This window comes from Macaca nemestrina, chromosome 13 (genome assembly GCF_043159975.1).
Source record: "Macaca nemestrina isolate mMacNem1 chromosome 13, mMacNem.hap1, whole genome shotgun sequence".
NCBI classification, from domain to species: Eukaryota; Metazoa; Chordata; class Mammalia; order Primates; family Cercopithecidae; genus Macaca; species Macaca nemestrina.
The window spans coordinates 55495031-55509446 of NC_092137.1; positions in this window are offsets into that span (position 1 = coordinate 55495031).

Consider the following 14416-nt stretch of genomic DNA (forward strand, 5'->3'; position numbering starts at 1 on the left):
TCAAACTGAAACACCTAGTCCAAAGGATATATCTGTCCAAAGGATATATCTGTAAACTAAATATTCTCACAGGGCTGCTCAGATGAGACAGTTAACGAAGTGCCCTTTCAAACTAATCTAACAGCTATTCTGAGTGCTCACGATATGTCAGGCACTTTGATGGCACTGGAGCTACAGTGAGAAGACACACAGTACCTTTCGCACGTGTCCGTGTGAAGAGACCACCAAACATGGCTTGTGTGAGCAAACCTGAATAGGCCTGTGAGTCTAGAAGGAGATATTGTCCTTGGTCCAAGGACCATTTGCCTTGTGTGGGAAGAGATTGATAGGTGGAAACTTCAGTAGGAGAGTAAATAGGAGTGACCAATGTGAAGGAGAAAAACTGGCCATGAGGGACAGAAGTTGGAACTCTAGCTGCTTTTTTAGCTACCTCATCAGCATAAGCGTTGCCCTGAGCAATGGGATCTGATGCCTTTTAATGGCCCTTGCAGTGAATGACTTCAGCTTCCTTTGGAAGTAAAGCGACCTTGAGAAGAGTTTTTATTAAAGAGGCATTAATGATGGAGGACCCTTGCATAGTGAGGAAACCTTTCAGGTCATAAAACAGCATGGTGGTGCAGGATATGGGGTCAGTATAAATATTGACGCGTAGTCCTTTTACAAGAGTGAGGCCCTGAATTAAGGCAATGAGTTCGGCTTGCTGAGAGGTAGTGGAGGGGGGCAGAGCAGTAGCCTCGATGACAAATGTGGAAGAAACTATAGCATAGCCTGCCTTTGCTGGTGTGTGGCGATTAGGCCTGGTGGAACGGCCATCAATAAACCAAGTGTGAAAAGGGTGAGGAACAGGAAAAAGGAAATATGGGGAAATGGAGTGAATGTCAGGTGAATCAGAGAGATATAGTCATGGGGGGTCAGGTGTGGTATCAGGAGTAATGTGGGAGGCCGGATTGAAGTCCGAGCCAGGAACAATGGTAACTGTGGGAGACTCAACAAAGAGTGAGTATAGCCCAAGGAGCCGGGGAGCAGAAAGTATATGTGTCAGGTGTGAGGCAGAAAATAGATTTTGGAAGTTATGAGAACTGTAGAGAGTGAGTTGAACATAGCTTGTGATTTTGAGGTCCTCTAAAAGTATTAGGGCAGCAGCAGCCACCACACGCAGACATGAGGGCTAGGCTAAAACAAAACAGTAAGGTCAAGTTGTTTGGACAGAAAGGCTACAGGGCGGGTCCTGGCTCTCGTGTAAGAACTCCGACCACACAGCCCTGCACTTCGGCTGTGTGTAATGAAAAGGGTTGGGATGAGTTAGGGGAGTTAGTGTGGGGGCAGCTTCTAGGGCTGTTTTTAAGGAACAGAAAGAGGAGTGGCAAAAGGATTTAGGATCTATAGGGTCAGCTAGGTTTGGGGTCAGCTAGGTTTGCTTTTGAGAGTTTATATAATGGTTTCATTAGGATGGCAAAACCAGGTATCTAAAGGCGAAAGTATCCCACCATTCCCAGGAAGGAAAGGAGTTGTTTTGTAGAAGGACAAAGAAAAAGGAGCATTAACCTTGACTATGCTTTTAGCTCCAGTCACCTTTTTAAGACGAAATTGTTGGACAGGTCAGGGAGGGCTAGCCGTGCAACAAAACTGTAAGCCAGACCAGGTGTGAGGAGGGGAGGTGATAGAAGGATTATAGGGTGGGGGTGCAGAGGCTGAGGAAGAATTGGGACCTGGCTTGGCCTGGCGAGAAGCAGCCTGGGGAGGAGGGGAGAGGTCACATGAGTCCATAGAAAAGGATTCAAAGGACTCAGAGCTTGGGGTGGAGACTGAAGGAACAGACAGGAGAGAAAGAAGAAAGATTTGGGACGAGTCTCATTGGGAGCGGAGACCAGAGAGGGACTAATGTGTGAAAGAATGCCTGGACGTCAGGCACCTCAGACCATTTGCCCATTTTTTGACAAAAATTATCTAGATCTTGTAGGATAGGCAAATCAAAAGTGCCATTCTCTGGCCACTTGGAACTACTGTCGAGTTTGTACTGGGGCCAAGCGGTAATGCAGAAGAAAATAAGACACTTCGATTTTAGGTCAGGCGAGAGTTGAAGAGGATTTAAGTTCTTGAGAACACAGGCTAAGGGAGAAGAAGGAGGAATGGAGGGTGGAAGATTGCCCATAGTGAAGGAGATAAGTTTAAAGAGAAGGGTAGAGACATGGAGAAGGGGGTGAGGAGCAGTCCTGGGCTGCAACGTGAGTGAGCAGCCAAAGCAGGCGTCCCTGCAATTGACTTGCTACCAAGGGAACGTGGGTGAATGACCAAGGCAGGCGTCCCCGCGGAGATCAGACACCAATGGAACATGGGTGAATAATCAGAGAGGTGTCCCCGCAATGATCAAACACCAAGGGCCTTTCCAAGTCTGTGACTGGCGCCGGAGTTTTGGGTCCACGGGATAAAATGTGTCTCCTTTGTCTCTACCAGAAAATGAAAGGAATTGAAATTAAGAGAAGGGAGAGATTGAAGGGTGGCACCAAGATTGAAAGGAGAAAGAGGTTGAGGGATAGTGAGAGAGGTTGGAGAAGACAGTAAAAAGAGGCTGCTTACCTGATTTAAAATCAGTGAGATGTTCCTTGGGCTGGCTGGTCTGAGGACCCGAGGTCGTAGGTGGATCTCTTCACGGAGTGAGGGTGAGGACAGGGGACTGGTCTCCCAAAGGAGTCCCGCGAACCCGGGGTCTTTGGTACAAAATGTCTCACATGTCCGTGTGAAGAGACCACCAAACAGGGTTTGTGTGAGCAACACGGCTGTTTATTTCACCTGGGTGTAGGCAGGCTGAGTCCAAAAAGAGAGTCAGCAAAGGGTGGTGGATTATCATTAGTTCTTACAGGTTTTGGGATAGGCAGTGGAGTTAAGAGCAATATTTTAGGGGCAGGGGGTGGATCTCACAAAGTACATTCTCAAGGGTGGGGAGAATTATAAAGAACCTTCTTAAGGGTGGGGGAGATTACAAAGTACATTGATCAGTTAGGGTGGGGCAGAAACAAATTACAAGGTGGAATGTCATCAGTTAAGGCTATTTTTGCTTCTGTGGATCTTCAGTTGCTTCAGGCCATCTGGATGTATATGTGCAGGTCACCGGGGATGTGATGGCTTAGCTTGAGCTCAGAGGCCTGACAGTCCCAGTTTCTTGAAGCTCATAGTCTGTTGTGAAAGATACGCATTAAACAGGAAATTACATGCATGATGAGGGTTGCAAGCTAGCATTCTTGGAAGTGCTCAGAAATGCAGAGATTTAACTTCAGAGTGGTCAATTCTTTGCTTTGGTACCATGTTGGCATTTCCTGCTTACCTCGGGGTAATACATAAGGCAAAACAGGTCATATTTCCCTTTTGAGACTGGAGGGAAAAGGCTTAGGTTGCTCTACCAACCACCAGCTGCTTGGTAAAACAGAAATAAGAGCAGTAGCAAACCAAGAAACAAAGGGACCTTGCCTTCTGATATGTAGGAGGTGTCTATAACCTGGGAGGTCCTCATACAGGCCAGAAGGTGTTTTCTCAAGTGGCAACTCTGCTTCATGTCAACTCCAGTAACACCTGGAAAACTGTGGGTGCCATCTTCCTCCACCCACCACCATAAACAGCAAAGAAATCTGGAGTGAACAAAGAGGACCTCTGAGCAGCAGGACTCCTGTGCTTAACTTCTCAAAACAGGAGGGCCATTTCCAAGTTCTTCCTCCTACTGTGTGAGAAATAAGGCTATGAAGGAGAAGCAACAGAACATAAGGCAACAGGGAGAAATGAAAGTAGAGTGTGTGAAAGGCCCCAGGGGAATAAAAATATAGCTATTTGGGGAGAGTTAGTGAAGGGGACAAAGGGCCAACCCCGTGTATCTCTACTGACTTTCAAGTATCACCAAGCTGCAGCGTTATTGTACAGTCTCCTGTACTGACCGTCCCAAGTCATGAAAATAAAAATATTACATTAAATATGTCACATGTAGGCCGGGCGCGGTGGCTCAAGCCTGTAATCCCAGCACTTTGGGAGGCCGAGGCGGGTGGATCACGAGGTCAGGAGATCGAGACCATCCTGGCTAACATGGTGAAACCCCGTCTCTACTAAAAATACAAAAAACTAGCCGGGCGTGGTGGCAGGCGACTGTAGTCCCAGCTACTCGGAGGCTGAGGCGGGAGAATGGCGTGAACCCCGGGAGGTGGAGCTTGCCGTGAGCCGAGATCTCGCCACCGCACTCCAGCCTGGGCGACACAGTGAGACTCCGTCTCAAAAAATAAATAAATAAATAAATAAAAATAATAAATAAATAAATATGTCACATGTAAAGAAGCCAAGGCTATATCACAAAAGTTTAAAATCTTTAAATTTTGTACTTCAAGAGGTACAGGCTTTGGATTCTAGAAAAATATACTATTTGCAATATATCATTCCCTGAGAAGGCTAGAAAGTTAGAAAAGGAGAATGTTACCATATATAAGAACTGGCTCTTAATGCCTGCCTTATTGTGCATTTTTCCTGAGTCACTATTAAGGTGGCGATTGCCACAAATAGGGAAAAAGTCTTACGCATGCAATATTGGTGGTGATTACATAATACAGAAATTTCACAAGTATTCTGAATGTTGTATACAGAAACTCCTCTGAAGAGCTAATGTTAGGGCCTGGGGAATTCTGGTCCCGGCAACCCGTCAATTAAAAACCAGCAGCTGCTCCCTAGGTATCAAAGGCTGCGATCCCCTCGAGGGGTTGCTGGCAGCCCAGCAGCTGAAAGAGCTACCCAAACCAGCACTGATCACTAGACAATGACATTTAAAGGGCACTGAATGCTAGGATAGCTCTGTCAGGGCGCCATTTGTTAGATCCAAATGCTTGCATTTTCAAATGGCAAACCCTTTTCAGGAGCAGATGTATGGCAATGCAGGCCTAGCTGTGCTGAGAGCCATGGAAACTGTTTTGCAAGCTGCTATCATTAAGCAAGTAATAACACTCCGAAACCAGGCTTCAGTGCATAATTAAGACAGGTTTTAACTCATCAGCCACCACACCCATCGTCTGAAAGTATCTCTAAAAGGAAAGTATGCATGTAATAAAATGAACTAGGGCAAAGTTAACAGCTTCCAGATAAGTGTTATTGCCAGAAAACTGGGCCTTCTGGAAGCAGCAGGACAGAAACCCAATCCTCAACGCCCCCTGCCTCTATTCTTCTGAACAAGTGGGTCACATGGCATAAAAGGAGACTTGCTGTATCTTCAAAGTACAAGAGGGGAGAGGGACCTGGGTATGCAGTGAGTCTGCCCCAGACAAAGTCTTTCCTTTTCTAGCTTTGTTGTCCTCTAGGCTGCTGGGAACCAGAAACATTGCAGGTTTCTACACGAAAAAAGGGTGAGTTCAGTTTCAGATGGTATTTCAGTCAAAGGCAGAGGCTAGGAAAGAAAGGGCACTGTGCTGTACTCACCACAACCAGCCTAAGTACACCTTGAGGTTAGTGTTGGTACCAGTGCTCAACACCAAGGGCTCTGCAGCCACCTTTTCTGCTAGGAGCCACCTTCTCTGGGCAGATTCCACTGATTTGCCCTCAGTTATCTGAGACAGGTGGCCAGGAGCCAGTGGAGTTTTGTGAAAGGGAATGGCTTTGGAGCCAGGTGAGCCTGGCTTACAATCTGGCTCTACCACTTATTAGCTAGAGCTTGCCAACGGCCCCAGCTCATCTCCCACAGCACATGCTCTGACACCATCCTCTGTCAATCCTTCCTCTCTTAGTTGTGTCTGGTTCCCATGGGAGTGAGCAGGAGCACAAAAAGACTAAATCCCACAGCACACCTTCCTCCATATGGCCTTCTGAACTCAACCAACAGTGACCCTCCCTGCCCCATGGGGAACTGTGTCCACTCCAAACATCTGTCTATCCCTCAAATCCTGGCTCTTGCATCACCATCGCCAGTTCTGGGGAAAGGTGTGTTACCTTTCTTCTCAGTAGGCTAATTCAGATGAGATTCGCTGAGCCTGGGTCAAGAACAGGCAGAGTGCTCCTGCTTGTTGTGTAAAAGGGACCAGCTTCATCAGAGCTGAGCCAGTTTCCACCACCTTGCAGGACTCCACATTGGGTCTTGTTCTCCACTTTGCGGATTATTCTCCCACCTCTCCCAGTTGAATGCCTCTGGATACCCAGCTCTGGACAAGGGCCTTTTCTTCTGAGACTTGGTAGCCTCACAAAGTCCTGAGGGGGATGACGCTGCCAGAAATAACTGAAGAATTTGCTTGTCTCTGTGTCCTTCCCGTATGTGGACAGTTAATACTTCCATTGGAAGATCTAGGGTCTGGAATTCCTTGTTCATTTAGCTGGATAGTGCCTGATGTTGAACGTTAGTAGGATAGTACAAGTGTGGCTTTTATGAGTAGACATTTGGTTTTGTGCCAGCAGAGCGACTTGAACATAGTAGGGACAAAAGTATGTGTTGAATGAATGTTCATTTTATTGGCACTCCTAACCTCTTATATCATGTCTGGCTGTTTTTAAAATTGTACCTTGAGTGAGAATATACCAACTTTTATAAATACAAGTTCAAATTAAGTTGCTTTAGAAAAGCCATTAGAATTTAGCCATGCTCAGGAGAGCAAATGCAAGGACCAAAATTATCCATCTCATTAGTAACTTTTCCTTGTAAAATAGCACAGAGCTCTGTCAACTGTTATTCCATTTCAGAGACCACAGGCATTCCTCTGTATTCAGGGAGAGGAAACCAAAGCAATTTTTTGGGACAAGTTCAAAAAGCCAAAGAATTTACCAAGCTAGAAAGGTCTCCACAGGCCTATAAGACTTTGCTGCCACAGTCACTAAGACATTAGCAACATAACAAGTATTGGGCGCATCAGCCCAGGCTGCAGGATTGCTATTAAAATACATTCATGCTTGAACCCTGATTTCTTTTCTTTCCACTTTTGCTGGCTAATTCTACCGCAGCAATTCAGAAGCTCTGTAACACAGAACTGCTCACTCTCTCTGCACATTCCTCATGCCAATCCTCTTTGTAAATGTTTGCTTTAAACATAATCTGCAGCTTTACTAAGATTATGTCCTGAGCACACATTTTTTTAGTCATCTGAATCTCTGGGATGGGAGAGCTGACACTTTCCTGCACCCTCGAGTTTTGCCTCCAGCTTTATTCCTTAGACTTCTTCCAGGCTTTTCTGCTTTGATGGGGGCATTTCATAGTCAAAGACCTACAGAATTCTTGAGGACAAAGATCACTTGTTACCCTTTCTTTGTGTCTGCTATGTGCCTCGCACATGGAAGGTGCTTGGAAAGTATTTTTAGCAAACCAGTCTACTCGTTGCTTCTTGAATTCATTAAGCACATTCCCGTCTCAGAGCCCTTGCTGAAGCTTTTTCTCCTGCCAAGAATGTACTCACTCCCTGCTCCTTTCCATTTATGCAAATCCTGACTGTCTCTCAGGACCAAAATCAAGCCCTCTGAGATCTTACAGAACACTGTTCTTTTGGCAATTCACATGCTATTTAAAAAAGAAGCAAAACATTGGTCTGTGTCTAGGTCTTGTCTCTTCAATTAGACTGAAGCCCTGTATTCTCAATGTCAGCCCAAGCAATTTGCCAGGAGCCAAACCAGGAGTCTGCCCAAGAGAGGGGCCCCAAGCCTAGCCTCAGAGAGTGATATCAGGGGTCTAAGTCAGACACTAAGATAACAAAAGAAAGGCCCATGTGGAGAAGGGATCTGTGAAAATGAGTTGGATTCAAAGGCAGGAACAAAAAAACAGAGCAGGTACAGAAGCTGAGGTTAGGAAGTGGTCAGTCCAGAATGATGCCCTTGGACAAGGTTTGTTTGTCCTGATACTGGTATTGAAAGTCCAGTCCCTGCTCCTTCAGGTGGCATAGCTTGAAGGTGCTCCCCAACTCTGGCACTGACAGCCCTGTATAGAAACTGTTGAATCCCTTACTGGAACACATTAATCCCCACCCAGAACCTAGCACAGTGTTATACAAATAGTAGGCTTTCAATTAGGAAGGGAAGCAAGGAGGCAAGAAGAGAGACATGTTGTTAATCTAATCCCTTCTGCTAGTTCGAAGGCCAAAGTGAGCCCAGGGAAAATGCCATCCTCAGAGCCACCCACACACCTAGTTGTTTTGTAAGAACTGCCACATCTTTCATGCTTTGGGGATTATTTTAATCTCTGGTAGATCTTCAGGTCCTTATGCACAGAGACTCGATCTGCTTTTTTTATATCTGCCACTGAGGAGTGGGTACTGATTCCAGCTTCCAAGCTGGACATGGAGGTCTCACTGCATTGCTCACCAGGGGCTCTGGGCAAGATTCTGCTTCCAGTTTAGCAAAGGTGGCTGGGAGCCCTCTCTGGGTTTAGTCATTCTGCTTTGTCTCTTGTTTACCACAGTTATCCCTTTCTCCACCTCCATCCCAAACACCGAAAGCCAACCACGCCAAGAGGGGAGCAGGGTCCCCTCCTACAAGCCTTCTCCCAGCCCCTGCTTATTCTAGTGAGAGTGGGTGGCAACTGTGCCCTCAAGACTATTCCCATAGCCATCAGCAGAGGGATCAGGGCCCATGTTTATGACGCTGTCTGTCCTGCCAAATTCACCACTAATAGAGTGCACCAAAGAACAGGGATGATATAAGCATGACTTTGACTGTAAGACTAGGCCTGTCCCTTCCCACTTCTTACTATTTTTCAAGGCAGAAACACACACAGGAGAAGGGAAAGTGTCCTTCATACTGTTGTTCTTACTATGGCCTCTCCCTCTAATTACAAGCAAAGTTGGAAACACAGAACATCAGGTAAATTCTGAACAGTAAAAACAAAATAAAGATTAAGAAACAAAACCAAACCCACACCTCTCATAAACAAAAGAGTGGGAAATTCTGCTTCGTTAGGTAAAATCCTATTTCAGATCAATCGATTGTGGAAAGAGAGAAAAACCCGTAAGACAGAATGATGAATTAAAGCAGCCAAGCAAAACCCAAACAGCAGAGCAGGGAATTGCATGGTTATTCTTAAAATCAATGTGAAAGAGAGGCAGGGCTTGGGGAAGAGAGGCTGATCCAGTTGGAGCCGCAGAAAGGAAGCTCTATGTGAGGCTGGCCGGGGCTTACCTTTCCGGTTCCAGGCCCTGAGTGCATGTGTTATCTCTGAGCCAGCACAAGCTTATCTCTTATTAGTTTGAGAAGTGTAACGAGGGCACCTCACCCAGCACTGAATGTATGCAAAGGCTACCTCTCTCGACCTACACTATAAACCCGTGAGAAGGCAGGACAAGGGCTGTTGCAGCCATTACACAGATGAAAAAGCCAAGTCTCAGGAAGATTTGCTCCAGGCCCTGCAGTCTGGAAATAACATTTGACTCTTCTATTGCCAAGCTTGGAGCTCCCAGCCTTGGGCTGCCGCAAGAAGGGAAGAAATCAGCAGGGTAGCCAGTGAAGCTCCTCAGGTTTCTTTCCTCTTGTAATCAGGGACTGCACAGACCCCTGGGCCACCACCACTCCTCTATCACTTCAGTTAACCCCCAGGCGCCATGGCCATACATTCCTTGGCTGCAAACTGGCCCTAGGGCCACAGGTATCCATTCAGCCACACTCTTTTTTATTTTTTAATTTTTTTTGAGATGGAGTTTAACTCTTGTTGCCCAGGCCTTGGAGTGCAGTGGCGTGATCTCGGCTCACCGCAACCTCCGCTCACTGCAACCTCCGCCTCCCGGGTTCAAGCAATTCTCCTGCCTCAGCCTCCCGAGTAGCTGGGATTACAGGCACCTGCAAGCACGCCCAGCTAAGTTTTGTATTTTTAGTAGAGACGGGATTTCTCCATGTTGGTCAGGCTGGTCTCCAGCTCCCAACCTCAGGTGATCCACCCGCCTCGGCCTCCCAAAGTGCTGGGATTACAGGTGTAAGCCACCGTGCCTGGCCAAGCTCCACTCTTTTTTGCCAAAGTTTCTTCTGGTAAAACAAACCTATAAAGAGAGATTTATACTAAGAAGGCCCCCACCCAGCTCAGCCAAATGAAGAGAATGGGTGGGTGCTGAGGCTTCCTATTTGGGAAATCAGTCAGTTCTCTATCAGCAGAGCCTGGCCCTCTGGCTAACAAGTCCTTGGAGAGAGGGAGAGCAATGAGTCAGGGGCAGCTTTAGAGAACTCCAGGGAGAGGGCAGCCTCAGCCCCCTGAGCACAGGCTAAAGTGACACCACTATGACCTTGCCGCCTCCACTTCCACTGGGCAGGGACCTGCTTCCCATGTGTGGCACTGAGCCCACTGGGGAAGGGATTGAGGGGGTACTGCCTCTCCCCACAACAAGGTGGGAGGGAGAACAGGCCCAGATCTATCCTCTGCTCCGATTTCCTCCTCAGACAGGAAGAGGCGGCTCCACGCAGCAGCTGTGTGACCCTCAGCAGTTTGTCATCTGTAAAAAAGTGACAGCAACACCTGCTTCGTAGAATATGGTGCTGATTCATTGAGATGATGTCTGTGAAGTACCTAACATGCACTGGGTACTCAGCTAAGGGAAGAAGTGTCCCTTCCTCCCAGCAGCAATTCATGAATTCTCATGGAGCATCAGCCTCTCATACATCTTGTTCTGCACCATCAGTGACAACCTTCCCTAAACCCCAAATACAGTTCTCGCTACACCAGCTGCATATTCCTATCTGCAGCTCCTCCAGTCCCATTCTGGCCCTTGGTTCTGCTGTATATTTTATTATACAAAATATATATTATATTATATACTTATATAGTATTTACCACATACCCAGGACTCTTCTAAGACCTTTGTGTCTGTTTCTTAAAAGCACAACCTTTTCTTTCTTTCCTTCTTTCTTTCTTTTCTTTCTTTCTTTCCTTCTTTCTTTCTTTTTCTTTCTTTTCTTTCCTTCCTTCCTTCCTTCTTTCCTTCCTTCCTTCCTTTCTCTCTCTTTCTCTCTCTCTCTCTTTGTTTCTTTTTTTTTGTGAAATAAAGTCTCACAGTCACTTGGGCTGGAGTGCAGTGGCACAATCATAGCTCACGGCCATGTGACAGTGAGCCTCAGACTCCTGAGCTCAAGCATTCCTCCTGCCTCAGCCTCCTGAGTAGTTGGGACCACAGGTGTGCGTCACCACACTGGTTAAGCCTGGCTAATTTTTTTTAAGTTTTTAGTAGAGGCAAGGTCTTGCGATGTAGCCCAGGCTGGAACCCCTTTCGCTTAATCATCAAATGCCCCCAACAGTATGGTTGAGGTGCTAATTTTGCAAAGAAAAACTTGGCCACTAATCCTTATTTTTATTTCCAAATACAGTATATTTCTTCTAACCAGGGTATTTTCAAACTCTTACTCTGCAGGTTTCTGATGTAAATGCATGATCTTTCTTTAAGAACTTGCCTCGGCTCAGCCCCTTCTCATTCCAAAACTAAAGCAACTTTAAGAGCTGAAGCCAAGCTGCTGTGCCTAGCAAATCATCAGCATCGATGCCCTTCTCAGACCTTTCCAAATGAGCCAGTAGGAAGAATGTCAGTGACAAGTTGGGAACCCCAGGAGACCTGGCAGGGCCAGCCAAGGAAGAGAGAACCAGCACCTTCCAAAGAACAAACGTTTCAAGTTAAAAGGCCTGCCCAGGCCCTGGGCCAGTGCAGCATAATGCAGTGTGATTACAGGAGCAATCTAAAAATCAATACCGACTGGGCAGCCAACACAGCACCTATGGAAATAGCCAACCAATGGGTCCTCTCCTCCGAGAACCTGGCAGCCACCATCTCCTGCAGCACAAACAAGCAAACTCTCTAAACCCAAGTAGTATCCTGGGTCTGAGAAACTGAAAAGACAAACCCTCCCAGAGCTCTGGGAGGGTCTCTATAAAGTCCTAATGCACCTCTGCAAACAGAAGCTGAAACAAGAGAAATCCCCTGAAGGGCTGTCAGTCGTCATCATCATGTGGCCCCTCTTAGGTAATGATAGTGACGAGAGGGAGGCTATTGTACCTTCCTCCTCAGCCAACATCAGCCCTGCTTAACCACTAGACTTGGCTCCTACACAGCCACCTGGCCTGCCTGCAGGTAGATGAGGCAAATAAAGAGACCAGATGTGTTTAAAGATGTTGCTGTGGGGATGACAAGAATGCACGATAAAAGGAGAGCAGTGTAGAAGCACGAATTACTAGCAGATAAGGCTCACTCCGAGGTATTTGAGACTCCACGGAGTCCTTGGCCTTCCTCTGGGAAAAATTAGGTGGTGGGGGGGCCCACAGCAAGGACTTTGCTTCTGTCTCCCTCACCAAGTCGCAGGATCCTTGAGTTGGGGCATTTTTTAAAGTACCAAGGCACATCAAGTTCCCAAGACCCTGCCCTACATTTCTTTCCCTTTTCTGTTACAGTAAGGACACTATTTTATGCTTATTTAGTGAAACTTTGCAGACAACTTTCTTCTGGATTAGGGCTACTTTCATCAGATAATCCAGGCATATACTAGGCGCCCACCAACATGTTTTACCAGGATATGAATGAGGTAGGAGGACTGATTTACTGACTAGAGAAAGAAACAGCAAAATATTACCTACCCAGAAGCAATGGGTCTGGGACATGGGGGAAGTGGGTGGTTTATCCAGGACCTGCTCAAACGGGTTCCCCTTCAAGACAAGCAGGATTCCTGAACTGCCCCACCAGGGGAAAGCCATCTACTCCTTTGATTCTTGCTCAAAGACAAACATCCTGACAGGACATCCTGGCATTTCATAACCCAAGCTAGACATGTGTGCCTTTATCCATGCTAGGGCCCGGCATCCCAAGTTCCCAACAAGCAGAGCTGCCATTGAAAGTGACAAGTCCCCACTGAGGAATGCATCCCTACTGACAGCACCCTGTCTGAGCTGTATCCATCACGCTGACCTCCCTTCCCCTTTTCTCCACCTCACAGAGTGGGAAAGGGTTTCTTTCTTTCCTTCTTCTTCTTCTTCTTCTTTTTTTTTTTTTTTTTTTTTTTGCTGAGCCCACAGCTGATGAGCTTCAAGGTACAACCTGACATGAACTCCCTCGTGGCAGACCTGTGTGGTTGCCATGGTGCCCTGCAGTGCCATTCAAGTCCTCGCTCCCTATGCAGACCCAGCCTGCAGCTCCTTAGCAAAAAGGCAGAATGCCAATGAGGCTGGAGGTAATGAGAAGCGGGTGTTGAAATCTCATTTCCGCCAACATATTTCCCGTCACTCCTTGACAAGCATTCTACTTTCTTCTATACTCCCCATCAACCCTAGACAGCAGAGGTTAACATGAAACCTCTAAAGTTCAGGCTGGGTGAGTGGAAAAGAATATACAAAGAACTCTGCCAATCCAATAAGGCAGAAAATAAGCCCTTGGCATATGGCACGTGCTCAATAAATACCTGTTAAATGAATGAATCAAAGAAGCTCAGCTATGGTTTAGACCTCCTGAGGGACATTTTCTGAAAAGACATGGTCAGTTTGTTACGATATTTTCTGCCTTCGAAAATGCTTTCACGTGTTATCGTATTTGATCTTTCTGAAAAGAAAAGAAGTCCTGAAAGGAAAACCCAGCCCCTGTCTCCTGACCCACCCCTTTCCCACCTTCTCTAATGGCTCAGCCCCAGCCCCGCTGGGGTCACTGGACATCTGAGAGGAGGCAGAGGACTCGGGCATGCACCAAAGCCCTGTCCCTGCATCAGCTCAGAGGGGACTTGAATGATAAAATATTTATTTGGTGATAAGACCTTGTGTTCCAGATCAAATGTCCACTCTTGCCTGGATTACCTTACAGTAAAGTAGACCTAATGACAGTGTCTGCTGCCTGCTGTCCCCAAATCGCTGGAGGGTCACTCACACCAGCTTGCACAGAAGCCATTCCAGCCTCTCAGTTGGGGAAACAGACCAATCAGCGGAGATCCATATCTTCGATAAGCCACGCACCCCACGTACCCGGCCCACACGTGCTGTTCAGGACCACCAGGCTTTAGGCCTTTCTGCTTCTCTTTCCTTCCTCAGTGATAACACCAGTGATGGCGGGGTACCTCTCCTCCTCACCCCTATCTTTCTTTGGTGCCCTATCTCTGACAGTCCCTGCATCCCTGCCCTGCATGGTGACAGCTCCCACAGAGTCCCCTTCTCAGAGCTCTAGCTCTTCCTGGTTCTGTTACTGTGATTTCCTTCCTCCTCATGCCCTATCTCCATGGGAGGTAATGGTTCCTGACTGAGGCAGCCTCTGGGTACTCAACATTCCTTAGTGGTTCTCTTAACCTTGCCCAAATCTCTCGTAATAATCTCTTTATTAAAGTCTTTTTATTTGAACCCTTATGGATAAATTCTATTTTCCTGTAAGGCGGGCCCTGACTGATATATATACTCGGAGATACCCATGTCTGCATCTAATCAGCTGAAAAGGCCAGCCATATCCTCATTCGTCAGCAGGAGCAGAGACAGCAGTGCCCGGTGCTGGTTCAC